A 27,813-nucleotide genomic window follows, 5' to 3' on the forward strand; every position below is an offset into this window, starting at 1 on the left:
TTGTACGGATTTCCGTACGCGTGCAGTACTTCGTCTCTAGATATCACTATGATTTTCTCAGGAACTACTGAACGGATTTACACCATTTAACAAAAAGCACAATCTGCGAACCGAACTCTACCTCTCTGCCAAATTTGGTGTAATTCCGTTCAGCCGTTCGGGCTGTAGCCCTGGCTAAAGGTCCCTATGGAAAATTGCATGGGGAAAATACATTTTGGGACCCCTGTTTTTTCTCGGCCCCCACTTGACAAATCACCCCCAAACTTTCAGGGAAGGAGCGGAGCGGAGTAGGCCATTTTCTTGGAGAAATTCGCAAATATGCGTCCACCAGCACCAAAGTTATTCCAAATAGAATGTTGTGGATTTCCTATGGAAAGTAGGTCCTAACTATAACTACCTACTGGCGACCACCATTAGGTAGTATATATATATATATATATATATACATATATCTGTATATGAATATATATAGAGATATAGATATATATCTCTCTATATATATAACCCATTGCCTATTTATAAACTAACAACACAGGCTCCAACACAGCAGGGGATCCGTTTCACAAAATGTTTATTTACGTGACCACCACATTATGCATTTCACCCATCTACCCGGCCTTGCTCACACAATGAGCTCCATTTTATTCCATTATTTATAATATAACGTATTCCTCAGCTCGGAATAGAAGAAACACTTAGTATATCATATCACAGTGACACTCTGTCTCTTTTTTCATAATAAACCTTACAGGCACAATATGCATTCATTGAATGCAGTCCATGATTGAATTGTATTGTCATTGCACAATAATGAAATAATTGCAAACAAATATATAGTGCAGAATTACAAATTAAAGTGTTAATAAAATTATAAATATAATGAGTGGTATTGAAAATAAATGCAATTAGAAATAAAAACAAAATAAAAAATCCTTGAAAGATGTAAATTCGTCATTGTCAACTGACAGAATCATATGTGTGAATATGAATACTTTCTATCTTATGCATTGTTCCAAAAGTGATTTTAATACATACTGCAAAATAACCGACATCTTATATGAAGCCCAAGTGGGCTTTGTCTAATGGTAATCATGTGATATTCAAATGAAGTTATTGGACACCAATTCCCATTTCTTTCTTGTGTGAAACCATTATGGTTCTAAAACAGAGTAGTACACCTCATTGCAAATATACAGTTGTTTCTTATCCAAACGGACCATAATCCTTCAATTTTGGTATACAACTATGTTACAAAACATCCTACACAAATGGGCAATCACTTAATGACATGCATATTTGCTCAACATAGATATTAGTAGGCACGTTGAACGCATTTTAATCTACAAAAACGAAAATAACAAAATTCAAATGGCAATCAAGTCCTATTATATCACTCAACAGTTAAAAGAGCAGGACAAATACACTTAAAGATGCACATATAGCTATTCTTCAGTGTTCAAACCTATAGGTGTTTTGCTGTTCAAGTTAACTATGTGTCTTGATTCTAGCCTCCTTAATTGCTGTTTCCTGTTCCCACCCCTGATGTTGCTGGACACTGAGTCAATTCCAATGTAGCTGAGATCAGGATCCTTACTATTGTTCACCTCTTCAAAGTGTCTTTGCATGGGGTAACTGTGGTCCTTGTTTTTTATTGCCGTTTCATGCTGAAGGATTCTTTTGTGTACTTTCAAAATTGTACTTCATAATGACAGGCTTTGTATTTAAGACACTTTATGAAGCCGGTGTTTCCAGTTAACTAACTTTCTGATGTTTTTATCTCAGGGTTGCTCACTATTACTTTCTATCACATGGACCTAGCCCTTCTAAAGGTCATCTGAGGTATGTTGTGCATTATATGTTCAATAATAATGCATTTTCAATGAGTTGCTAATGTTTGGTTAGTATCTTCCAAAACCTTTGATATTCTACACAGTACCCTGTATTCATCCCTATTTCATGTTCATATTATATCAAGTGTGCTTTCTTGGTGAACAACAGTCTCATGCTGCATAGTGTTGTATTTGAGTCTAGCTGTATTCACAAACTCCTGACTGTAATCTCTTTCTATAAAATTGTTTGCCACTTCATCTTGTGATACCACCAGATGTTGCTGGTCACTACAGCTGCAATACATGCTCAGGCTTTTCTGCATAAGGGATGCTGTATCTTAGTTTGTGGGGGTGAAAGCTTTGAGTGTGTAGTATAGTGTTTCCAGCAGTGGACTTCCTATATGATCTTGTGCAGATCTTGCTATCTTTACAAATAAGGCTATATGTAAGAAGTGAACTTCTTGGTTGCTGACAATGCTAGTTAATTGTCAGTTTAGGTTGTTATTATTTAACCTCTCTGTGAAGAGCCTAGTGGAGGTTTCAGTTCCTCTCCAAAAGATGAACAAACCATCAATGTAATGGGTCCAAAGGACCACATTCTTTGACCATTCTACATCAATTAAGCAAAGCAGGTACCCATACTGTCCCCCCAATCTGCCTCTAAACCTGTTTTTCAAACAGGAAATAATTGTTGTGCAGGCACCAGTGTATCCTGGAGACCAGCAGTTGTGTATGTTCATAAAGACATAAGTCTAGCACCAAGGAAATACTCTATGGCTCTTAAACCATCTTGGTGGGAGATGCTTGAGTCGAGAGATGTCACATCCATTGTTATTACTGAATAGTTCTCCTCACAGGCCACATCATAGATTCTACGTAAGAAGTCCCCAGTACCCTGAATATATGAGTACAGATAGCGAAGATGATCTTGCAAGAAGAAATCTATGTACCTGGACGTACTTAGAAGTGTGGCTCAGGGGTTAGAGGCGGCAGACCCGGAATCTGAGATCGGTCCTGGACCAGGGTTCAATTCCCCGCCCCGGCGGGTCTTGGGCTAAAAATTCCATGGACTCGATAATTCTCGCCCCGGTGCCTCCTCGACTCACGGGTTCACACTCTGCGACTCTGGGCAACAGCTTGCTTAATCTCCACAACGGCCCCTCGCGGCGGGATGCCTGACTTTCACCTTGTGGATACCCTGCTATCTCACAGGGGAATATCAGGAAGGGTTCCCTAAGCAAGCGCCGGGAAACCCACTGCGGGTAGCTGTGCGCTATATAAGCTCAACTACATTTACATTTACATTACTTACAAATAAGCACCCAATGGCTCAAATATTTGGCCTACTCAGGGGAGCAGTTTTTGTGCACCTTTGATCTAAGATATCAAATGGGTAAAGTAGGGAAAATGTTCTTCAAAAACTGGTATTCTTCCTGTGTGAGCAGACTTACACCACACCATTGTGCCAATTCATCATGATACGCAACCCAAAATCAACAATATCAAATCTTAACATTTTACAGTAGCAGTCCGTGTCATTCAGCTGCCTCAAGGCCACTGCTTAATACATTGACTGAGGCCACAGGACAATGTTCCTTCCTTTGTCAGACTGTTTAATAGCCACATCCTTTCTGTGTTTTAATTTGTCCGTTAGCTTGTGGTACTTGAATTGATAATTACCAACAGTGCCTTTCTTTGTCTCATTGGCAATGATTTGTAAATTCTTCAGATCATGTGACACAAACTCTGAGAAGATGTCAATGGAATCCCTTGGCAATATTGGTACAAAGGATGATGATGGTTTAAAGGGCATTGGTATGCTGTCATATACTTCCTGTCCCCTTCTATTAATCAATTCCTGTTCTTATAATGCTGTATGCACTTCAGCGACTTCTCTTTCAAATTGATCCAGTTCCACCATCACTTTTATATCAGATACTTGGAGGATGGTATCACCCCTCTGTAGATTGCCTTCATTGACCCAGTTGTCTGGCCATTTGCTGAAGTGATATTATCGTAATTTCAGCTTCCTGACCTACTTGACTAGGTCAATTTTCATTTGGCCATACACAAATTTTGCAGGTGCACTGTATGAAATACTGATTGTTCGAAATGGGGGTCTCTAGTTGGCAATGGTTTGCACCTTTGTCCAAGTAGTGACCTTCCTTCTAGTCAGGATTAGGGAGTTACACTCTGAAAATAAACCCTGCTCACCCCCCCTTGGTAGCTTGGCACAAGCAGTCAGGCTTATCTCAGAGGCAGTGTGTTACGCATTTCCACATAACCAACAGTAATACAGTGAAAACACAACAAAAGGACCAGTTTAGAAAAATATCCAATATTTGTATATATCCAAAACAAGACCAAAACGATAAGAATCCAACAGAAATATCCCCAAAAACACAGTTCTTCCGAGTAGGTAGTTCCGTTCAAGGCTACCGCGATGCTGAAAACAACATAGTGTGACAGTTCCAGTTGATTGTGTCGGTACGGGCCAGCTAAAGCGTTGACAGACTCGTGAACAGTTCCTTTCTCATTGCGGCTGATACGTTGGTGGGAGTCGGTTGGGGCAACCATCGAGGTTGCATTGCAAAATGGCAGCGGTGTAGCATGAGGTGCCCTCACAACATGGTGCAGGTAGCAGCTCGGTGATGATCGTCCAGACGGTGTCAGTGAAACCAAGGCTTATGGAGTGGGGTGAGGCGGTGCTAGATGTGGTGCTGGCAGGTTGCGGTGCAAGCGGCAGAGCTGGTGGGTGGGAGCTGGTGCCGGTTGGCCCAGACTGCTGAGTGGGACGAGGCAGTACATCATGAAACTGACCAGCCGTGCCCCCAGCTACAATGCAGTCACGGGAATCGAAGTCAGCAGGCAGCGACGGCGTCAGTGAGACCAGGGCAGAATAGTAAAGCGAGGCGGTGCGGGCGAACGGTGCTCACTATTCACAGTGCAAGCAGCAGCTCAGTGGCAGTGGCATCGGTTGTCGTCGGTGAGACCAGGGTTGCAGTGCGAGATTCAGAAGTGCCCCCTGCGGTGCCTTCAGGACACGGAGCCAGTGATGGAGTTGATGACGCAGTCGGTTGCTTTTCTCTTCTCTGTGGCAACTGAAACAATGGGTCCAGAAGCTGTATCCAGAGATTGGTGAAGTCTTTGCAGTCCCTGAGACTTCAGAACAGGAGGCAAGCTCTACTTCAAGCCCTTGGAGATACTCAGAACAAGAAAGTGCAGTCCTTTCCCTGCCAAGGACAGAAACAGCAACTTCAAGCCAACCCAACAAAGCTACAGCACAGCAAAGGGGGAGTACTCCTCCTGGCAGCTCTTCCAGATCTTCTTGGCAGGTTCCTTGAGTCCAGTGAGTTCTAAAGTTCTGGGGTTTGGGCCCAGTATGTATATTCAAAATTCCTTTGTTCTTTATTTTTATTTTTTTATTTTCAAGAGTTTTATATAGCGCTGGCTAGACCCGGAGGTATCAGAGCGCTTTACATGTGCATCTGATCATAGTTACAGGTTACATCATAACAAAGGTTACATAGTTCTTAGAGCATGGCCACATAGTTACTGGTAAGGTCGAGATAAACAATAAGCACAAATACGTAAGGGGAAAAGCAGGCAAGGTGAGAGATTCAGGGGAGGGGCGTTGGAGCAGGGGAAGTAGACAGATAATGAAGGCGGGAAAGAGGGTAGGGTGAGAGACACAGCATGGGCAGAGAAGGGGAAGGGTGACGGGTACACACACCGGTAGACGAGGCAAGGCAAACGTCCAAAGTCCAGTAAGCTGTGATCCCAGGGGAAGTGGTATCACTTCCCTATCTCTGTTGCGAGAGGCTCCCTTTGCGCAGTGGACTCTCTCAGAGAGGTCTCTGAGACTCCAAGGCCTACATACTGGATCCTTCCCCAGAAAGGGGACAGGGAGTGCTTTGGCAAGGGGTGCCATACCATACCTCAAGTGTGAGTGGCTCCCTTGGCGCAGTGGACTCACTCAGCGGGTTCGCTGAGACTCCAGAGTATAAATATTGGATCTTTCCCCAACAAGGGGAGAAGGAGTGCTTAGTCAAAGGGCACAAAGGACAGGGGGTAGGCAGAGTGGCAGGCAAGGGGAGAGAATTTGGGGGAGAGGGGATAGGAGCTAGGGACGAGACAATGAGAAGAGACAAAAAGAAGTCTGTCTAAAGACCGACTGGGTAGGTGACGACCAAGGAGGGAATCCACGGCCCATCTCCCCTATAGCTAAACTAAGTAGCTCCATCGGGCGTCAGACAAAATAGTTCAGTCTCAATACATTGAGAGAGGAGGGAAGGAGAGACATAAATAGAGGGCCGATGCGGTAGGAGACTGCAGGAGAGACGAAAGGAAGTGCAACAATGTGGTTCAACAATATATAGGAAAAGATCAAACAAGTAAACATTATATCAAACAAATATCAATAATCATACATTAGGGGAGGAGAGAGAGGAGCAAGAAAGTAGTGGGGGAAGGGGGGAGGAGGGAAAGTGAGGTTGGCTAGACCCAAAGGTATCAGAGCGCTATACATGAGGATCAACAATGTATCAGACAAGATCAACAATTACACAATACATCAGAAATAATAGGCAATACATTAGGAGAGTCGAGAAAGGAGAGAGAAAAGCATTGGAGGGGCGGGGAAGGTGGGAAAGGGAGGAAAAAGAGAAAAGACAACAAGGAGAGACAAGAGGAAGTCTGTCTAAAGAACGACTGGGTAGGTGATGACCAAGGAGGGAATCCACAGTCCAACTCCCCTGTACCTAAGCCATGTAGCTCCATCGGGCATCAGACAAAATAGTTCAGTCTCAATACTTAGAGAGAGGAGGGAAGGAGAGACATAAATGGAGGGAGGATGTTGGAAGAGACGACAGGAGAGATGCAAGGAAGTCTGGCTAAAGAAGACCGACTGAGTCCCAGGAGGAAATCTCCTCAGACTACTCTAAATGCAGCCCAGGTCTATTCAGCCAGACCTGACTTATCCAGGAATGGCAGGACACACCTCAACCCCCCCCCCGCAGTGCCTGTCTGAAGAGAATGCACAAACCCAACCCCTGTCACTCCAAAGCTAGACAGTCAATATACACACACAGAGCAGAGGCACACAGAATTTGTAAGTAAGAAAATACCTGATTTCTACAAAAAGTGGTATTTTCAAACACAGACCATAAAAATCATCTTTATTAAAAGATGCATTTTTACATTCTGAGTCCAGGCATACTAAACTCTATTCCCTATCTTGTCCCAATGGGAAGTTATGCTTATAAGATGTTATAAGTGAAACTCCCATTCTAGCCTATGGAACAGATAGTCTTTCCATAGTGAAAAACTAAATGCACTGTAATTCACTAGCAGGACATGCCACACACACCAGTAGATGTCCTACCTTTAACATACACAGCACCCTGCCCGCAGGGGTACCTTGGGCCTACCTTAGGGGTAACATACTTAGGAAAAGGGAAGATTAAGGCCTGGCAAGTGGGTGCACTTGCCAGGTCGACATGGCAGCTACAAACTGCTTGCAGACTCTGCAGTGGCATGTCTGAGTTACCTTTACAGGGCTACTTCTGTGGGTGGCACAATCAGTGCTGAAGGTCCACTAGTAGCATTTGATTTGTAGGCCCTGGCACTCTTAGTGCACTATACTAGGGGCTTACCATTAAATCAAATATGCCAATCATGGAAACACCAATCCATAACACAATTTACAAAAGGAGCACTTGCACTTTAAGACAGAACAGCAGCGAGAAGTGCACAGTGACACTAAGCCAGCAGTGACACAAAGCCAGCAAAAACAGAGTCAAAACTGGGAGGTCAGAAAGCAAAAAGACTGGGCAATCACGCAAAATGGCGCCAAAGATGTCAAGTCTAAAACCGAGAGACATAATTTGTTCTTTCTCTTTGGACAGTTCAATGTCTGACAAGTTCACAATAGTTTGAGCATTTATTGGGCTCATTTCTCCGCATGCCTGGCCTGTTTTGGCTTGAACATTTGCTTGTGTTCTGTGCCGCCTGTTTTTTCTTTTCCTCTTTCTTTTGGATTTCTTTCACGATTTGGTTATGGTCTGAGATTTAATGCCCTGTGCACCCCTAAAAAATGTCATCCTTCCACAACATAAGGAATGTCTTTTGTTAATCCTACTCTACCAGATCCTCCTTCATCCAGATCGATTTCTACTTCTAAACTGAGTTCCGACCTGGTCCCTGCTTGCTTTGCATGGATGCTTGACTGGGCACTCTCTGACATCTTTTGCCTGTAGATGTTATCAAAGCACCTTGAAAATCTAAATGTTTGCTCTATTTGATAGTCCAACTTGTCATGCTTAAACTTGGCAGTGTCCCGATCTTTCATTGACTGTTCATGTTGTGACAGGCACTCATTCATTTCTGATTCAAAGTTGTTGACTAGTTCTTGCTCAGCGCTGTCCTTCAGCCTCTTCCTAAGCACCTTTAGTTCTTCCATTAGGCTCTTGCAATCAATATCAGTCTACTTTACTAATATTGCCAACATTCTTAGAGATGCATAGAAGTTACTCTCAGCCCATTCACTTAACATAGCTGGATTGGGAGTCCTGTACATGGGTGCAATTACAGTTAATAAACCCCTGGGTGTGAGGCCTACTTCCAGGTATTTTTGAAGAGACTTACTCTCTCACCATTTAGAAATGTCAATTCTATGCAATGTTTTCAATTTCTTTAACTTGGTATATACATCTCATGTTTGATTAGTTCCGGTAATCAACCTTTACTATGAATTTTTTATTCCGAAATCTATTATCAAGCATATTTTCACTCCGCAAATGCATTCATTCCGAATACTTTCACTCCGCATGTACATTTATTCAGCAAACTTAATGCCAGCAATACTATTACTCAGCATTTGTATCTAGATATGATCAGAAGGGTGCAGGATGAATAAAAAATATTCGGCAGATATAATGCAAGAAATACATTTACTCAGCATTTGACTCTAGTTATGGAATATGGCACAGATTTGGAAAGAAAAAGAGAAGCATCCGAAGGGTGCAGGAGAGAAATTCATTTTGTACGGAGGTATTAAAAAGTACTTAAACGGGCATAGAAAGAAAAAGAATCGTACATGTTAAAACTGCAGCAGATTGGGAAACTGATAATTCGGATGGTGCAGGGGGATTGTGTACGGAGGTATTGTTGAAATAAATTGTCTCTTTTTTTATTAACACTTTTGTAGAAAGCGCTAATTCATAATAACAACAGTTTTACTTTGCAGCGTGTCTTCAACGGGAACGGATGCAGGAGAGATATTCTTATTGAATGAAATTAAAATCCTGTGGCAGTAATTTAATTACAAAATAAATTTAAAAAGCATTTTCAAGACTTTTATTTTCGTTGTGAAAGTATACGTTCTTCCGAAATGCGTGATAAATGTAGCTTTATATATTAAAATAGATTTGTAGTTGTCATTGCTTTGTATTAATAAAATGCGGAGTAATGGTATTTACGGATTAAAAAATGTGTTGTGATGGTATGCGGAGTCATATCATGCGGAATAACGTCATATATTCGCATCCTCCTTCTCTCTTAGCCATTCGACGGTCCTGACGCTGTTTGTTTTTAGTGTCTTGCATTTCATCAGAGCAACCTTAAATGCCCTCCCCCAATGGCTGGCAAATTGCTGGTAAATAAACTGTGATAGTGAGGATTACATGTATATATATGCATCTCCTTGTGATTTGGTAATAGGTGGCATGTGCCGACCGGCACCAAATCACCGGGGGTGCTAGTGGTGTGCGTTGATGACGCTGCACTGAAATCCATTTCTCTTCTCTTCCACTTAAATTAGGACAGAGCACAGAATTCCTTGACAGCTTAACTTGCTTTATTTTACAAATGCTGAGGTGCAGGAACTACGCATCAACGCGTTTCGATGAAAGTCGCCTAGATCACGGCCCCAACCGCCATAATTACTTTCAATATATATGATATATGGGGGGCGTGGCTTAAGAGCCTCAGGAGATGGCCGCATTCTGCCGAAGCTCCGCCGGGACGTGAGGAATCGGGCGGCTTCTAGGACTCCAATTTTCTCTTCGGACCGGATTTTTTGACATTTCCGGATGTCGGAAGTCATGCTGCTCACCATGCCTGACAGACGAATCTTTCCAGTAAGGCAATCCTCCTTTTTCTGAAATCTTTGTTTCTGCGCTACGCCACAGCATCGCGGCCGCCATTTTGTTTTCGGCGCGTCCGCATTTCTCTGCCTGCACAGATGTTTCCAATGCTGTCTCCTCATAATTCACCTTTATTTTTGGGTCACTACTGGGTTTCCTCTTAATCTTCTCGCCTACATTACTCCTGCGCTCGTTTTCGCTGTGCTGCAGTGATTCTCACAACTGCGAATGCCACCTCTCCTACCTGTGTACTGTTGGTTTCTATGAGGTGTTTTCCGCCATTTTTTACAACAGGAATTGTGTTCCTCCAGGCTTCTAATTATGGCAAAAGCGTGCACCAATCGCAATGGCTCCACTCCTCAGAGTGACTCTACGTTGGAGGATTTTAATCCGTTTAACGCATTGCAGGACTCTCAGGAGGACTCCCACATGGATTCCACTAGTTCCAAGGGGTCTGCTACCTCAACGACACGCACCAGTACTAAACAAAATACTAAAGCGACCCCAATGGTACCAGGTTCTTCCTCTATACCTGGAAAGCGTCCCAAGGTTCATCCTCCATGTCCTCCTCCTGCATCTTCCTCTATGCACTCTTCAGACCTTATTCTTGAGGAATTACGCGCGCTTAAACCCCACATGGAGGAAACCAATCATCGTTTACTTAATTTAGAAACCAACTGGTCTGTCACAGAACAAAAAGTTGAAGTGTTGGAGAGCCGCGTTGGTCTCATTCAGGATCTTGCGGATCAAGTCCCTTCTATCTCCAAAGAGATACTATCCCTCAAACAACAAGTTGAGAATTTGGAAAACCGAAACAGGCGTAACAACCTACGCATTTATGGCCTTGTCGAAAATTTGGAAGGTCCAACACCTATCTCCTTTTTTCAGACTTTTTTACCAACGTTGCTTGGCCTTCCTGAATCGCCAGTTCTGAATATTCAACGTGCACATCGTCTTGGTCCAAGTCGTTCCTCTGCAGCATCCTTATCCAAACCTAGAGGGGTCATTCTATACTTTCTCGAATATACTGACTTACTTTGTGTTCTTCAGGCTGCTAAACAACGTGGGAAGATTGTTTGGAATGGTTCTACTCTCTTTTTTGCCCAGGATTATGCTAAGTCCACTGCTGAAAGACGTAAGAAATTTCTGGACATGAGGCCGGCACTGCACAACTTGAATGCGAGATATGGTTTATTTCACCCTTGCCTTTTTAAGGTGACTTAAAATAATAAGACTACTTCGTACGAAGACCCTGCTCTTCTTCAACGGTTCCTGAATAGTTGCAGAGTGGATTCCATGGATATCCCGCAGCCATGAAGACTTGACTTCTTCTCATTGAAACATGTTCTGTTTTCCGTTTCTATTTGTATTCTATTTTTGTTCTCTGTTTTTGTATCTGTTTTCTTGGTGAATCTTATTTTTCCACCATACTACTTATATGTTTTAACTAGACTTTTATTTGTATATTTACCGTTTCTTTGTTGTTGTAATTATCTTATGGTCCTTCCACATATTTTTCTCTAATATCATTTTTTCTCCCCCTTTTCTCTCCACTATAGGTACTGTTGAATATGGTCCCTTATCGTGTTTCTGCCTTCATTGTTACTTCCTGAGGTTGTCTCCCTTCCTGGTGTTTCGTTCAGGAGTTTTTGCATTTCGCCGTCCATCTCCGTCATGTGGCTCCACCATCCCTGTTTTTCTTGTCTCCCTGTGGTATGTTTCTTATATCGGTTACTTCTCAGATTTTTGCTCTCCACTTTTCTTTTCTTCTTCCTTACTTTCTTCCCTTATTTGTTTTCCTTCTCACCTGTCAGCTCCTTTTTCTTCCTTTACTTTTCAATCATAATTTTCCTTCCCTTACATTTCTCTCAGTTTTCCTTCATGCTTCCTGTCATTACTTCTCGATTCCTTATCACTTCTGTTTCTTCTTTGGTTGGGTCATGTACTTTGCTGGTTGTTTATGCTATTACTGTTTCATGCTTTCATTATTAGCCTTTTTATTGCAAATTTAGATGACAGTTAATATAGTTTCTTGGAATGTTAAAGGTTTGGGGTCCCCGATTAAGCGCCAACGTGTGCTGTCTCATTTAGCTCATCTGAAGACTGATATAGCTTTGTTACAAGAAATTCATGTTCAAGACGCTGAGGTAACCAAATTACGCCGCAATTGGGTGGGTCATGTTTTTGCATCCCCAGGGTCAGGGAAACGTAATGGAGTGGCAATTTTATGTCATAAACGCTTATCCGTACAACTTCTTTCTCAGGAGAATGATACTGATGGTAGATGGGTGGTGGTTTCATTATTGGTTAACAAGATTCCGTTAACTATTTTTAATGTTTATGCCCCTACTGTGCCTGATAAACTGTTTTGGCCCCACATTCTTCAGTCTTCCATGAAATATACAGATGATTATTTTGTGCTTGGTGGGGATTGCAATATGGTTATGGATCCTTTTCTAGATAGAAAATCCAACTCTCGCTTTTCCCCCTCTCTTGCACATACACAATTTACATCTACTATTTCTCAAAGGTCCCTTGTCGATTCTTGGAGGCTTTCCAATCCTTCTCTACAAGAATATACCTTTTTCTCACCCGTCCACTTTTCCCAATCCAGAATTGATTATCTCTTTGTCTCTAAGACATTGGTACAACACATCACTCATTCTGACATTGGCTCTATTCTAATTTCCAACCATGCCCCTGTTTCCTTAGGCATTACTCCCACCTATCAAAGGTTCCCGCAGATGGTGTTTTAATAATGCTCTCCTTTTAGATGCCTCTTTCACTTCTGCTTTTCTTGAATTTGCACCACGCTTTTTTGCTGAAAATGAAACGCCTCTCTCCTCTCCTCAGTTGATTTGGGACACTTTCAAGGCTGCTTCTAGAGACTTCATTATTTCCCATGTTGCCAAAAAACGTCGCTGTTCCAACAGTTATTATCTTCTCTAACTTCTCAAATTAAACAAATGGAGCAGTCCTATTACTCGACCAAATCTCCATTGACCCTTAGTCAACTCATTAAGGCTAAACTTTCCTTTAACAAGCTCTCCACGAATTCAGCCAATTTGGTCTTACTCAAATCTAGCGCCAAATTCTACTCTGCTCGCGACAAAGCTGGTAATATTCTTGCCAATTATCTTAAAGTTAAAAAAGAACGCACAAAAATTGATTCAATTCTCTCTTCTAATACCACTCTCTATAAAGATGAAGATATCTTAACTGAATTTACTACCTTTTATCAAAATCTCTATACCCCAGAATCCCCTCCTTTAATCGCGGATATTGATCAATACTTATCCTCCCTACCACCTCCCCAGACGTCTGATGTGGACTTTTCTTCTTTAGATAAAGATATTTTGTCCAAGGACATTTTGGAGGCTATTAAGGTCTTAAAAAAAGGTAAGGCTCCAGGCCCGGATGGTTTCTCTATAGAGTTCTACTCCCATTTTTCTTCTTTTCTTGTTCCTAAGCTTCATCAACTGTTTTCCTTTTTTATATCCTCCCAGAAGTCTGAAGGCTCTTTCCAAGAGGCTTTGATTTGTCTCCTTCCCAAGGAAAACAAGGATCACTCCTTATGTAAAGATTATAGGCCTATTTCATTAATTAATTTAGATTACAAGATTTTTGCAAAAATTTTAGCTTTACGTTTAGATAAAGTTCTTCCACTTCTCATTGGTAGAGAACAATGTGGTTTCATCAAGGGATGTCTACTTTCGGATAATACCCGTCTATTTTTTAATGTTCTTAGCAGATCCCATACTTTCAATCATTCTTTGGCTGCGATTGCTTTGGATGTGGAAAAAGCTTTCGACAGAGTTAATTGGTCTTTTATGCTTTCTACATTATCCTGGTTTGGCTTTGGTTCTAAATTTATTTCCTATATCTCTCTTCTATATTCCTTTCCTCGATCTTTTATTTTTGCTAATGGTCTTGTGTCTTCTTCCTTTCCTCTTTTCCGTGGTGTACGTCAGGGATGCCCCCTTTCTCCTTTACTCTTTATCTTGGCATTGGAACCGTTTTTGTCAAAAATACGTTTGAATAATGATATTACTGGCTTCCCTTATGGACCTCAGCAGTTGAAACTCTCTGCTTATGCAGATGATATTCTTTTATTGATTTCCCATCCACAAACCTCCATTCCTGCTTTTCTATCTGAAGTCTCTGCTTATGCTACAGTTTCCGGCTATAAACTTAATGTTGACAAATGCGAGATTCTTCCTCTCAATAAGTATTGTTTTCATGCTGATTTCTTGGTTTCTTCTTTTCATTGGAACCCTTCTAAAATTAAATATTTAGGACTCAAATTTACACCTTCTATCAAAGATACTGTGGCCTTAAATATTAAAACCTTACTTGGTACTCTAACTGCATCCACAACTAGATGGCATCCTCTTTTCCTGTCCTGGTGGGGTAGATTAGACTCTATTAAAATGATGTTAGTTCCAATAATTTTATTTTTTCTCTCTAATCTTCCTGTCACTCTTCCTAAGTCTTGCTATAAAAGTATTTCTTCTATCCTTTCACGGTTTCTATGGCAACATAAGAAGGCTAGGATGTCGTTTGCCAAACTTCAACGCCCTAAATCTCTGGGCGGAGTCAATTTTCCAGATTTTGCTGCTTATCACACCTCTTTTTTCCTCTCCCATTCAGTTCCATATCTCTTAGTTTCGTCCCCGGACTCCTCCTCCCTGCCAATATAGATTTCAATTGAATCCTTCTTCTTCCATCCTTTTTCATTTAAGGAATTTGTCACCTTGTCACGCGTTCCCACTAAGATGTCTCTCCCTATTCTTAACAATGCTAGAAGGCTTTTCCATCCACTTTTCTTTAATGGTCTTGATGACCGAGAAGAATTCTTACAATCTCCCATTTGGTATAATCCCTCTGTTAAAATTAAGAACAGAACTCTTTTCTGGAAGGATTGGTATTCTCATGGTCTTGTTTGGGTTTCTCAATTCTTCCAGGGTGATCTTTTCCTTTCCTTCCCGATCCTCCAATCTTTGTTCTCTCTTCCTCATTCCTTCCTTACTAAATATAATCTTCTCCGGGATGCTATCCTTACCGCTTCTGCTTCTTTGTCTGTTCCTTCTTCTCCTTCTGTGGCTGTTCCTCTCTCTCTTCCTTTTCTCTTGTCCTCACCTTCGGCTTCGCACATTTATAAAAAATTACAAGTGGTACCTTTACTGAGAGATAAATCCAAGATAGAACTGGATTGGGAATCAGATTTGGAAGATACTTTCTCAATCGAATTATGGCAAGATATATGGAATAAAATACGGAAATCCTCTAGAGCAGCCAACACCACTCAAACTCTTTTCTTCATTTATAACAGACTCATGATTACTGCTAACAAGCTTCATGCTATTGACTCCTCTATACCTTCTACTTGCTGGTCTTGTTCTCATTCTCCTGCTGACCTCAAACATATGCTTTTTACCTGTCCCTTAACTCACATATTTTGGTCTAAAGTTTGGCGTCAAATTAATTCTATTTTTTCCACTCATTTTCCTTTTTCCCTCACACACATTTTTCTGGGTAGCCTATCTGACATATGGTCTTCCCTGAATACCAATGTATCCATTATTGATCTCCTCTTAGCAGTGGCTTTCCAACAGATCACTAAATCGTGGAAGTCTGCATCTACTATCTCTTTTCAGGCTTGGTGGTATGGGGTTTGTTACAACCACAGGCTCGATAGAGCGTATGTCTCTCCTGTTACTTTGGCTATTAACCGTGATATTTTGTGGTTACCAATTACTAATTTTCTGGATGCATCCACTCAGTCTCGTCCTTTGCATGCCCCCTCCATTGAAGAAGTTCCCAAACCTCCATGAGACATTCAATTACATAGTTTCTATATTTGTATTTCATGATTGTTATTTCCTCCTTTTTGATGCTTGATATCTTTTATACGAGCAGTATAGGTTTTTTACGGGTTGCATATGATATATAAAAGATGATTATTGTTTTTTCCCTTCTTCAGTCCCCCTCCCCACCCTTTTTTCTTTCTTTCTCTCTCCCTTCCTTTTTTCTCTCTTTTCCTTCCTCCCCTCCCCCTTCTTGGTATTACATATATATTATTGTTATATTTGATTGCTTTTTTCTTTATGTATTACACTCATGTTGTATACGGTTTTCTTGCAATCTTCTTCTTTTAATAAAGTCCTTTTAAAACTTTAAAAAAAAAATATATATATATATATGATATATGAAACATAATAGACAACAACAACAGTCTAGCCCAGTTCTGTGCTCCTCAGCACAGCAATGGAGTGTGCAAATTCATTACTAAACAAACATGATTTATATAAATAATGTCTAAATATATGTTAAAATAGTAACTATCTAATCATATAATTCAATATTCTAAGTATGTACATTCAACTAAATCAATAGCTCTAACCATTGATACTGCTAACTCATTTACAAACGTATGATACATAAACCAATTTCAATATGATAAGATCCAAACAGATGGCAAACTAAATAATCCTTCCACAAAAATTAAAGTTTTTTTTCTAAAACCTTTTTTCAACTTTCTCTGTAATACCACAGTAGTAAAGCCTAAGTGGGCATATTGTATACAAGAAATGCAACCAAGATGTATCCTGACAGGATTACTGATGTCCACAAACTTTTCAGTCCCTCATAAGAATGTCACCCTGCTTAAATTCTTCGGCCAGGCTGTATTTTTGAACAGACATATAAACAAAAACACTTTAAAACCGTGTAGAAATTTGGCAGTCAAACACATTACAAAGGTAGCTTAAAGGCAATGTACATTTCTTAATCAATATTTAAACCTTTGGGTTTCTTGGAGCCCATTTTAAATATATCTGAACTCAAACCTTCTAAGTTGTTTTTCTCTATCTCCCCCTCTTATTTTCCTTGGCGCACATTCAATTGCACTGTTTTTAAGTCCGCTGTGGTTCCTTTCATGAAATTGTTGGAAGTGGTGAGCTTCTGTGATGCCCACATAGGTCTTAAAACATGAGCAGAACGTTTACCACGCATTCTGTTTTGAAAATTAAGGGCAGTTTTTATTTCAATCCTCCTTTTGAAAGGTGTGGCAATCTCTGTTGTATTCATTCCAGTGACAAACGTTTTGCACATTTATTTATTTATTTATAAAATGTATAGAGCGCGAACAATGGCCCTTAGGCGTCTCGGCGCTAACTTGTCTGCTGCATTTAACCAATGAGGGGAGGAGTGGGTCTACTGATTAAAAAGCCAGGTCTTGAGTTGTTTGCGAAAAGACCAGAGTGAGTTGCTTAGTTTGATCGAGGGAGGTAGTGTATTCCAAAGCTTAGGGGCTGAGACAAAAAATCTTCTGTCTCCCCATGAGACGGATTTGCTGCGTGGAACCACAAGATCATTTGAGCTGGAGGAACGCAGGGCTCTGGGGGGACAATAAGGAGTCAGATTTTGGGTAAATAAAGCAGGTCCCATGTTATGCATGGCCTTGAACACGAAGCAGAGAGCTTTGAATTTTATCCTGTTCCTTATCGGTAGCCAGTGTAATTCTTTGATGGTTGCGGAAGCAGAACATTATTTGGGGATTCTGCCCAGGAGCCTTGCTGCTGAATTTTGGATTATTTGCATTTTATTCAAAACTCTTTCTTGTGCATCCAAGAACAGAGCATTGCAGTAATCCAAAGTTGACAGCACCAGGGAGGTGACCAATGTTTTGCCAGCTGAGTCGGGAAGGAAAGGGAGGATTTTTTTGATTAATTTCAATTTATGAAAAGCGGCAGAGGTGATCTGGTTAGCATGAGGGAGAAAAGTAAGACGGTCGTCAAAAATGACTCCGAGATTCCTCACCTTGCTAACAGGGACAGGGGGAGGGCCTAGTGATGCGGGCCACCAGCAAGAAGACCATTCCGGGGTCAGATGACCAAAGATGACTACTTCTGTCTTGTCGGAATTTAATTTTAGGCAATTGGAAGCCATCCAGCTCCCAATTGCCAGCATGCCCTGATTGAGATCATCGGCTTTTTTGTAGCCATCCTTCTTAATGGCAAGGACCAACTGAGTCTCGTCCGCATAGGAAGTAAGGCTCATCCTGTGTGCACGAATGGTATTGGCAAGGTCCGACACATAGACATTAAAAAGTGTCGGACTGAGGGATGAGCCTTGAGGGACTCCAGATGGCAGAGACAGAGTGGAAGAATGGAAAGAACCCATTGTAACCACCTGAGTCCTATTGGCCAAAAAGGAAGCCAGCAGTTTCCTGGCATTGTGTTGGACACCAATGTTTTCGACACGGTCGATCAGGGTAACATGATCGACCGTGTCGAACGCTGCCGACAGATCAAGCAGTATTAAAACTGCAGTCCCCCCAGCATCCCGGATGGATCTAATGTCATCCGCGGCTTTAATCAGAGCCGTCTCTGTCCCATGATATTGGCGAAAGCCAAACTGGGAGTCATCGAGGAGATGATGTTCCTCTATAAAGGCCGAAAGTTGTAAATTCAGAGCCTTTTCGGCTATTTTTGCCAAAATTGGAAGGTTGGCGATCGGACGATAACTCTTTAGTTCTTCCATGTCAAGTTGAGGTTTCTTTAGCAGAGGTTTAATAAGGGTCTGTTTTAGATTGGCTGGGTAGATACCTGAGGTGAACATAGAGTTGCAGATAGACGTGATGACAGGGAGCACCACTTCGATAACAGGAAGTAATACTTTGAGAGGACATGGATCAAGAGCAGAGCCCGATTTTATGGTGGAAATAATGTCCGCGACCTGAGAACTGGAGATATCTTTGAACTGAGAAAGGGTGGGTCCAGTCCAAAAGATTGTCGGCGACTTAGAGGGGGGGTTGGTGTTGTTTGCAAAAGCGGAGTAGATGTCATTAACCTTGCCATGAAAGAAATTGGCCAAGGCGTCGCATAGCGACTGGGAAGGTGAGGGGGTAACGTTGGAAGATTGACCGGCTAACTGCTTAGTTGTTTCGTACAATGCCTTATTGGAATTTTTGGCTGACTCGATTCTATCACTAAAGAACTTTTTCTTGGCCTCGCTGATCATACATTTATATGTGACCAGCGTTTCTTTGTACTTAACTTTAGCCTCAGCAGAGTAGTCTTTCCGCCAGTGCCTCTCTTTGTTCCTGCACTGTTCTGATTTCTTAGGGTCTCTGAATACCAGGGGGCCGACGGAGCAGATCCATTACGAGATCGTTGTTTAAGAGGGGCCAGATGGGTAGCTGCAGAGCCTACCCACTCATTAAATTGTGTGATGGCGATATTGGGATCAGCTGATAGGGAGGGGGTAGAGTTGGTCAGAAGAGTTTTCAGGCTAACAGCGTCAATATCGTTCCATGCCGGAAAAGGCTGACGTGAGATGGAATGTTGTTTTGGAGAACCGGAATCATGAGTCGTCAATGATGCCAAAATGACGTGATGGTCTGACCAAGTAAGGGGAAGGATTCGGGAAACCTGTAGCTCTGCTAGATTAGAGAAGATGCCGTCTAGAATATGGCCCCCATCATGTGCGGGGGATTTAACCAACAGTGGGAGACCAAAGATAGTCATATCATCTAGAAGGGTGGCTGTGTCCTTGTCCTCGATTTTGTCAAAATGAAAGTTAAAATCGCCGAGGATAGTTAGAGAGCTGTCCAAGGCTATAGATTCCAGTATGGGCCTGAGATCCGAAATAAATCCAGTCCTTGACCCCGGGGGTCAGTATAATAGGATCCCTTTAAAATTATAGGATGGGGTTAATTTGATGGAAAATTGCAAAGCCTCACAAGAAGGTAGGGAGATTGGATTGATTCTGACAGTGAATGCATCACGTAAGATGATGGCAATTCCACCACCTTTTTTGCGCTGTCTATCCAATCTGTGGATAGAAAAGCCTTTAGGAACTGCGATCACAAGATCTGGATCGGACGAGCTGTCCATCCAGGTTTCAGTCAGGAAAAGCATGTCAAGTTTTTTATCCTCAATCAGATCAGCTATTTCCTGTCGGTGTTTACCGAGTGACGGGACATTGATAAGGGCCATCGGGTGCGATTTGTGGGATTTATGGTTTGTGGTGAGGGAGGGTTTAAACAAGAAGGGAATAGAGGATCCGCAACAGGGACAAATGTGATCGAAATCTCGAGCGAGGAGCAGAGGATCAAGTACTAAGCATGACTGATGTTGAGAGGGACGCAACTGTCGGAGCATGCTCGACGTGTATGATCCTCGCGCGATCTTAGGAGCAGAGCTAGGGGGGGAGGCCCTGGGCCCGGTCCAGGCATGGACGGGCGCAGACGGGCTTGCCTTTGGCGCGCCTTCGGCGCGCCGCCGGCGCGCCCGCTGCGCCCGCCCGCTGCGTGGATGGGCGGGTCTGTTATTTTTATCCATGACTAGGGGAAGCGGAAGGAGGGTGGGAGGAGCAATCACCTAGACCGGCAACCCTCCCCTGCCCAAGATGGCGGCTAAAGTGGCTGGACTAGGTTGTCAGCGCCTAATAATGGCGGCGCTGAGTCAGGCAGGTCTGGGAAAGCCTTGGGCGATGCAGATCTCACACCAAGGAGGGGACCAATGAATTTAAGAACTGCAAGTTAACATATTTACAGGGTTTAAAAACGGGTTATTCGTAGTCAATAACTCGCGCTATACCAATGAACACAAGAGGAGTGCTGAGATCCCCCGGCTACCGCCTCAGGGGTAGAATGACCAGAATCCACGGGGGAAGTTGGAAACGCCCTTAAATATCCTGGGAGGGCGGGAGGAGCGATCACCTAGACCGGCAACCCTCCCCTGCCCAAGATGGCGGCTAAAGTGGCTGGACTAGGTTGTCAGCGCCTAATAACGGCGGCGCTGAGTCAGGCAGGTCTGGGAAAGCCTTGGGCGATGCAGATCTCACACCAAGGAGGGGACCAATGAATTTAAGAACTGCAAGTTAAAATATTTACAGGGTTTAAAAAAGGGTTATTCGTAGTCAATAACTCGCGCTATACCAAAGAACACAAGAGAGTGCTGAGATCCCCCGGCTTCCGCCTCAGGGGTAGAATGAGCAGAACATATCATATTATATAAAACCATTTCTCAGTTTTAATCACTGTTCTTTCTCCATCAAAACTTTTTTCTAAAACTTTATTTACCAGTTTTGGGTAGAATACAGGTGTACCATCGATATCAATAGCAGCATACAGTTACAATACTTGATAAACGGTAACAAGAAGCAAGTCACCAGATCAGTGTGAGTTATACATCAATGTGTACATTGGATACAGCAGGACAGGGTTTTGAATGACCATCCATCCATCCAACCTGTGGAAAGTGCATAAACAGTCTACAATAGGAATAAGTGCTGTGTACTTCTACCAACAATTCACAGTAATAGCTGTGGCAATCAGTTTAAATTAGATAACCACTTAACCAACACTCGTCAGAACCAATCCTTGTTTGAACTGTGAGGTAGATTGTGAGTGAAGCACCACTGTGTACGTTTTAAGGGTCCGCAGATGTCCTTTGGGTGGGGTGACCAGGGCAATGTGCTGGCATATAGCCAGCTGTTTGTGCTGCAGTTCGTTAAGCTATGCAGTCAGCCTGTTAATGTCGGAGCAGTTTTGCGTCCCCATTTAATTGCAATTTCTCTTTTAGCCAGTTACAGCCAGAGGGCGATGAATTTCAGAACCCCCTTTGGGAAGTTTACACAATAACCCAGCAGTGCCACCTCAGGAGTGGGGGTGATTTCCAACTCCACCATTTCTCCCAAAATGTGGAAAACTGCTGCCCAGAATGTCTTTACTTTACCGCAGTTCCATTAGAGTTGGGCGAAGTCCACATGCTGTGCCCTGCATTCCAAACAACAGTGGGGTTGGTCTGGATCGATCATAAGTTTTGCATCGGGGGTGATGTAAACTCTCCACAGGAATTTAAAGTGGAGCAGCCTATGACGGCTAAAGTCTATGGAGAACTGGGGTTTTTTGAGGTACAGGGAAATACTGGGCGCACTGCACACGTTAGTGTTGGGAATGGATGAGTCTGGGTGCAAGTAGGCGAGGGGAAAAGGCCCTAAACCCCTCCAAAGGTGTGCGATGCACACGCTCAACAATGCAAGAACAAATACCAAATGCACCCGGAACCGCTGCGTGGAGGTATCCATCCCGCAAGTCTCACAAAATCTACCGATCCCGCACATTTGGGTGTTCAGAAGACTCCTGACACTCATCTTTGATCATTCAACCTAGCCATGACAGCACCTTGAAACGGATGCTTTATTTTCATTTGGTGGCATCCATTTACTGGAGTCGCTTGGAGTACTGTTGCCTTTACATAAAGCATCGTCTACACTGCATGATCCTTGGAATCTGGAGCCACATCCACCAACCTACGTCTACCTGGTCTCGAGCAAGGGCCGGGTCGGAAGTATCACCGGCTTAGCGACCTGTGGTCCTTTTCCTTCACGCTACAGCCCTGATGAGTCGTGCAAGCATTGTTACCGCTTGACGACGAAACACGTGTCGGCTGGCCGTCCAGGCAAATAAAGAGGAATCGCACTACTTCGCTTCCCCTTTTTGTTCTGAACTTTGTTACTTGTTCTCATTTATGCCCATTGAGACATCTCTTTCTGTACTATAATTTGGTGTGCATTTGGTATTTGTTCTTGCAGCCTATGACGGCTGTTCAGGGAGATCTCTATAGTTTGACTGCAGCAAACTGCCTATTGGTCATCTAAAATAGGATGTCGCAGATCAGCGACCCAGGAGGCTCTAATCTTGGTGTCATCAATTGGGATAATGTCTGCGCATGCGCTGTACAGCTTGGGGGTCATGCGCTCTCCCCGAGGACTCTCAATAATCATGGAAAGTGGGGCAAACTATTCTAGTTCTAATGGAAAGCCCGGAACAGTCAACCTCAGCGCCGAGCAGATTCGATTCAGAATATATGTGTCCATAAAGGACGCTTCGCTATACCTGTCCTCCTCCGAGATCGAAAAAATCTGCACCCCATTGTATGCATCCCTAATTTTAGTTATGTCATATTTGGAGCGTGTTCGCTGAACTATCAATTCGCCTGTAATTGGAATCCAGTGGCTGTTAATGATAGGTAGACCAGGAGAATATATCACCGGGGAACCCGTAATTTAAAATCAGCTTCTGGCAGGTCCAGCTGGTGGTTGAGACCGTTTGTATGTCCTTCTGGTCTCGGGGAATACCCATAGGCAGTACTGTGTTGAGGGTGCCAGGCAGGACAAGGTCAGCTTCTGGGCGAAGATATGGGATTCTGATGTCTGGGTGGAACCAAAAATATGCATTGCTGCATTGTGCCACTAAATAGTATAATTGAAGGTTAGGAACGCCGAAACCTCCTCTGGCGTAGTGTAGTGTCATTACCACCCAACGGACTCTAGGCCTCTTGCCCCCACAGCTCAACCTAATGAGGTGAGTGTGTAATGTCATGAAAAAATGATTCATAAGCAGGATGGAAATATTATTAAACAAATACAGAAATTTGGGGAGAACAACTATCTTGAGCCAATGTTCAACTAACAATTCCATCTTGTGGACCGCCTGGCCATAATTCAATTGGATTATTCGGGCTGTGTCTAAGTGTATATGAATCCCTAAATATTTTATTGAGTCAGTGCACCAATTAAGTAGGAACTCGCAGTCCCATCACTTGGTGCTTATAGTTAGGGGAAATATCCCCGACTTGTGCCAGTTAATCCCAAATCCTGAGAAACAACAGAATTGGACAATCCCCCTAACCAGCGATTCCATGTTGGTCTGCGGTTCCCGTACATAAAAAATAATGAAATCCGCATATAAAGAGACCAGGAGGGGTCCAGTGTTAAACTGGAGCCCTCTAAGTAGATGGTGCTCCTGGAACTGCCTTACAAGGGGTTCCATTGCCAGGATAAAAAATAATGGTGATAAGAGGCAGCCTTACCTGGTTCCGCGTGATAAGGCAAATGACCTGGATAGTGTGTTATTTAAGCATAATCTGGCCATAGGACCGCTGTATCAAAGAGCTGTGACATTGATAAATACCCTGAGCATACCCATCCTGTGCATCACTGTAAGGAAAAATGACCATTCAAGAGAATAAAATGCTTTTTCCTTGTCCAGCAGCACTGCTGTGGCCGAAACCTCCAGGTTGGTTCTATGCAAAACAGAAAACAAGGTACGTAAGTTTAAGGAGGTAGATCTCTGGGGCACGAACATGGACTGGATCAGGGAAATTATTTTATCCAGTAATATCGAGAGCCTCAGGGCTATCATTTTAGCTCAGATCTTATAATCCAAGTTTAACAAGGATAGAGGTCTATAAGACCCGCTCTGCAAGGGGTCTTTCCCTGGTTTAGGGAGCAGGACTATGACTAGCTCTCTGGTATACGTTCTAATGCTTCATTGTAGACCTCGAGCAGTCGGACGCCAATAGGTCCTTGTACATCTTATAAAAATCGCCTGTGAAGCAGTCCAGACCAGGCGCGGTGTAGCCATTTAGCGCTTCAATCGCGCTAATGATCTCGAGGAAAAAGGCTCGTCAAGGAAGTTCTGCATGAATTTTTCAAAATATACTAAAACAATTTCTGCCAAATAGTCATCCAGGTCTGCAGAGGTATGCGCAGTTGGGAACGCATATAGATTTTTGTAGTATGCGAGGAGTTCTGGACGGATCTCCACAGTGTCAGTGAGTAAATGCCTTGACGAAGATTTAAGCTCGGTGATGTAAGAGTTACTGCTTGGGACCCTCAGCAGTCGTGCCAGTGTATGACCTAGCCTCTCGACATAGTGGCGTGCTGTGGCGTGTTTGCTTAGGAAATTGGTTTCCCTATCCACGACTTCCCTGAATTACATGAGCAGGGCCAAGCATCTCTTAGAGCAGTCAGTAGTCGGTGATGGAAGCAACTCACAGTCTAATTCTTCCAACTGCTGTTCAAGCTGGACTAAAGTCATTCTGAGGTCCTTTAACACCCCGGTCTGCTTGCCAATGCTAACACCTCTGATATAGGCCTTGAAGGCCTCCCAGAGCACAGCCCATGTATCAACTGATCCCGTACAACTGATCCCGTATTTAATTCAAAATATTCCTCAATCGCCTCCCTAATCACTGTAAGGAACAAGTCGTCATTCAGGGCACGTTCTGGGAATTTCCACTGGCGCTCATGTCCCTCTGTCCTGGGGACACTAACTTTAATTATCACTGGGGCATGGTCCGAATATGTTCTGGGGAGTACTGGGGTGGATTTGTACCATGCTTGTAAACTCGATGAACTCAGCCAGTAGTGTAGCCTGGTCCATGTGTCGTGTTCGGCGGAGTAGAGTGTGTACGATGTGGAAGTTGATTTGTGTCTTTGCCAGACATCTGAGAGATGTAGATATTTGCACATTTCCATTAGTGCCCGACGGGATCGCGGTTTAGTGTCAGCTGATGTGGCGGAGCAGTCTAGAGTGTGAATAAAACGCAGGTTAAAATTCCCCCCATGAGTATGCAGTCAGTACCCAGGCGTGGCACTAGCGAATGTAAGTCATTGAAGTGTTCAGGGCAGTCTGTGTTAGGGGCCTATAGGCAGACCAGTGTTACCACGTGACCCATCAGTTTCCCTACCGCTATGGCATAACGGCCTTCTCTATCACAATACAATTTGTATAAATGAAAGGGAATTCTTTTGTGGATAAAGATCGCTGTGAGCCCGGCATATGTGCTGTAGTTTGAAAAGTATCAGTGTGGGCCCCAGCTTGTTGAGAAGTGTGTGACTTTCCAGTAAAAAGGCCACATCTATTTGGTGTCTTTGAAGATAGCATAGGACATGCATCCCTTTCCTGGTGTTATTGAGGCACGTCACGTTTCAAGTTATCATGGACAGGTTGGAGTGGTCAGGCAGATTAATTAATGTAGACAGGTAAACCACCTAGCCGTGAATTCAGTATGTGATGGGCAGTGTAATGCTTCTGGCTGCTATCGAATGTGCTGGTGATCAAGTTGTGATAAACTAATCTGTTGCCCGTCCCCCACCCAGCCTTGCATCCCGGTACGCAAGGAACCCAGCACCCTTGTGCTGACTGTCAGAGCGTTTGTAGGATCTGCAAAGTTCCTGTACAGCAGAGGTGTCAAAGATGCGAGATCGCCCGCCTACGTCCACTTTCAAGCGTGCCGGTTACAGCATGCCATATCTGGGGCCTAAATTACGGAGGGTAGATTTTACGGCGTTGTATTTACATCGCACCTCTTGGACCATCAAAGTGAAGTCCGGATATAACGCAATTGCCGAACCTTGCCTCACGGTTTCGCTTTGTGTCCCTATCTTGAAAGTTCATTATTCGTGCGATAATGCGTCTCGAGAACAGCAGGCCCAAGGGGTGATGAGCGCACTCAACCACAAAGTCCGTGGCGAAGGATTCTTTCCCAAAAATGTCAGTTAATAGTGTTTCTACGAATAGATCTATTCGGCCTGTGTTTGTTGATTCCTGAACCCCAAGAATACGGAGGTTATTGTGCCTACTGCGAGCCTCCAAATCTTTGTTCTTTATAGCAACATCTTTCAAAATGTTCTCCACGCAAGTTCAAGTTCAAGTTCAGGAATTTGTATAGCGCACTACTCACCCAGAGGGTCTCAAGGCGCTTGGGGAAGGGTATAATCATTTGTCGAATATCCAAGTTTTAAGATCTTTCCTGAAGATTTTGAGTAAGGCGGAGGTGAGTGGGGAGTGAGTTCCAGGTCTTGGCGGCAAGGAAGGAGAAGGATCTGCCACCCATGGTAGATTTTCGGTTGCGTGGGACTACGGCAAGGGCTTGATTGGACGATCTTAGTTGGCGGGTGGGCTTGTAGAAGGACAGGCGAGTGTTGAGGCATTCGGGACCTAGATTGTAGAGGGCCTTGTGTGCGTGGGTGAGAAGGCGGAATGTAATTCTTTTGTTGACGGGAAGCCAGTGGAGGTCTTTTAGGTGTTCGGTGATGTGATCTTGGCGAGGGATGTCCAATATGAGTCTCGCTGATGCGTTTTGGATACGTTGGAGTTTTTTCTGTAATTTTGCTGTGATTCCGGCATAAAGTGTGTTGCCGTAATCGAGTCGACTTGTGACCAGTGCGTGGGTGACAGTCTTTCTTGTATCCAGTGCACTCCAAGCACTTAGTGGACTAAGCAAGTCCATCCTCAAGATCAGAAACCAGCCCCTCTACTGTATCCAACCTCCAATCGTGTATATCAAGCTTGGCCCCCAGCGTGTCCAGGCGCTTAGCCAATGAGTCGAATCTGCTGTCCAATCCCCTGCATTCTGCTCTCATTTCGGTCAATAGGGAAGGTTGTAGCGTCGCCGAATCAGTAGTGGTATTTGTTTCCTGGCCGCCCTCTGTCATATTTATGCCCATTGCCTGGGCCTTTTCTACTGGTTTGCCAAATGTTAATACTCTTGGTTTAGGGTCCATGCCGTCATGCCGATGCAAATTAGGAAGTGGCCATAAGGTGTAGGAGTGTATTGAGCTAATCAGCAAGGAAAGCTGGACCTCTCTGAGCTAAAAAAGGTAGAGGAACTATACTCAAACGAGATCTGAGGCGAGACGCAGTCAGGGGCGCACTGTGGAGATGACTTGGGCTGGTGGGACTGCTGAATCAGTTAATGAAGAGGAGTCCTTGATGGCAGCCATTTATCTCGAGGTTTATCCGGCCCGCTAAATTATGTGCCGGTGGGGGCAGAGTGTGGTTCCAAATGAGCTAACGTGGACTCAACAAGTTTGCAGCCTTTGGTGGTTCAGCAGCCCACCGTGATGTGTAGCAATGTGTGTTGGACATCCAGTCTCTGTAAAGGTATGTGGGATGCTGTACGATCAGCGGGGGTCCCCGAGATGGAGTTGGGAAGTGCTGGGAGGCTAGAAACAGTGCTGCTGAAGTCTCTGATGGGCTG

General features: G+C 43.5%; 1 long non-coding RNA gene across 2 annotated transcripts in view; it reads left to right on the forward strand.

Moving 5' to 3' along the window:
- The window catches only part of LOC144767321 (uncharacterized), a 670,339-nt gene that overhangs the window by 282,921 nt on the left and 359,605 nt on the right, over positions 1–27,813 (forward strand). For both annotated transcript variants that reach the window (XR_013598148.1, XR_013598147.1), the window contains exon 2: positions 1,783–1,839. This is a non-coding gene — a long non-coding RNA (uncharacterized LOC144767321). The remainder of the gene's footprint in view (positions 1–1,782; positions 1,840–27,813) is intronic.

This window comes from Lissotriton helveticus, chromosome 7, assembly GCF_964261635.1.
Source record: "Lissotriton helveticus chromosome 7, aLisHel1.1, whole genome shotgun sequence".
Classification (NCBI taxonomy): domain Eukaryota; kingdom Metazoa; phylum Chordata; class Amphibia; order Caudata; family Salamandridae; genus Lissotriton; species Lissotriton helveticus.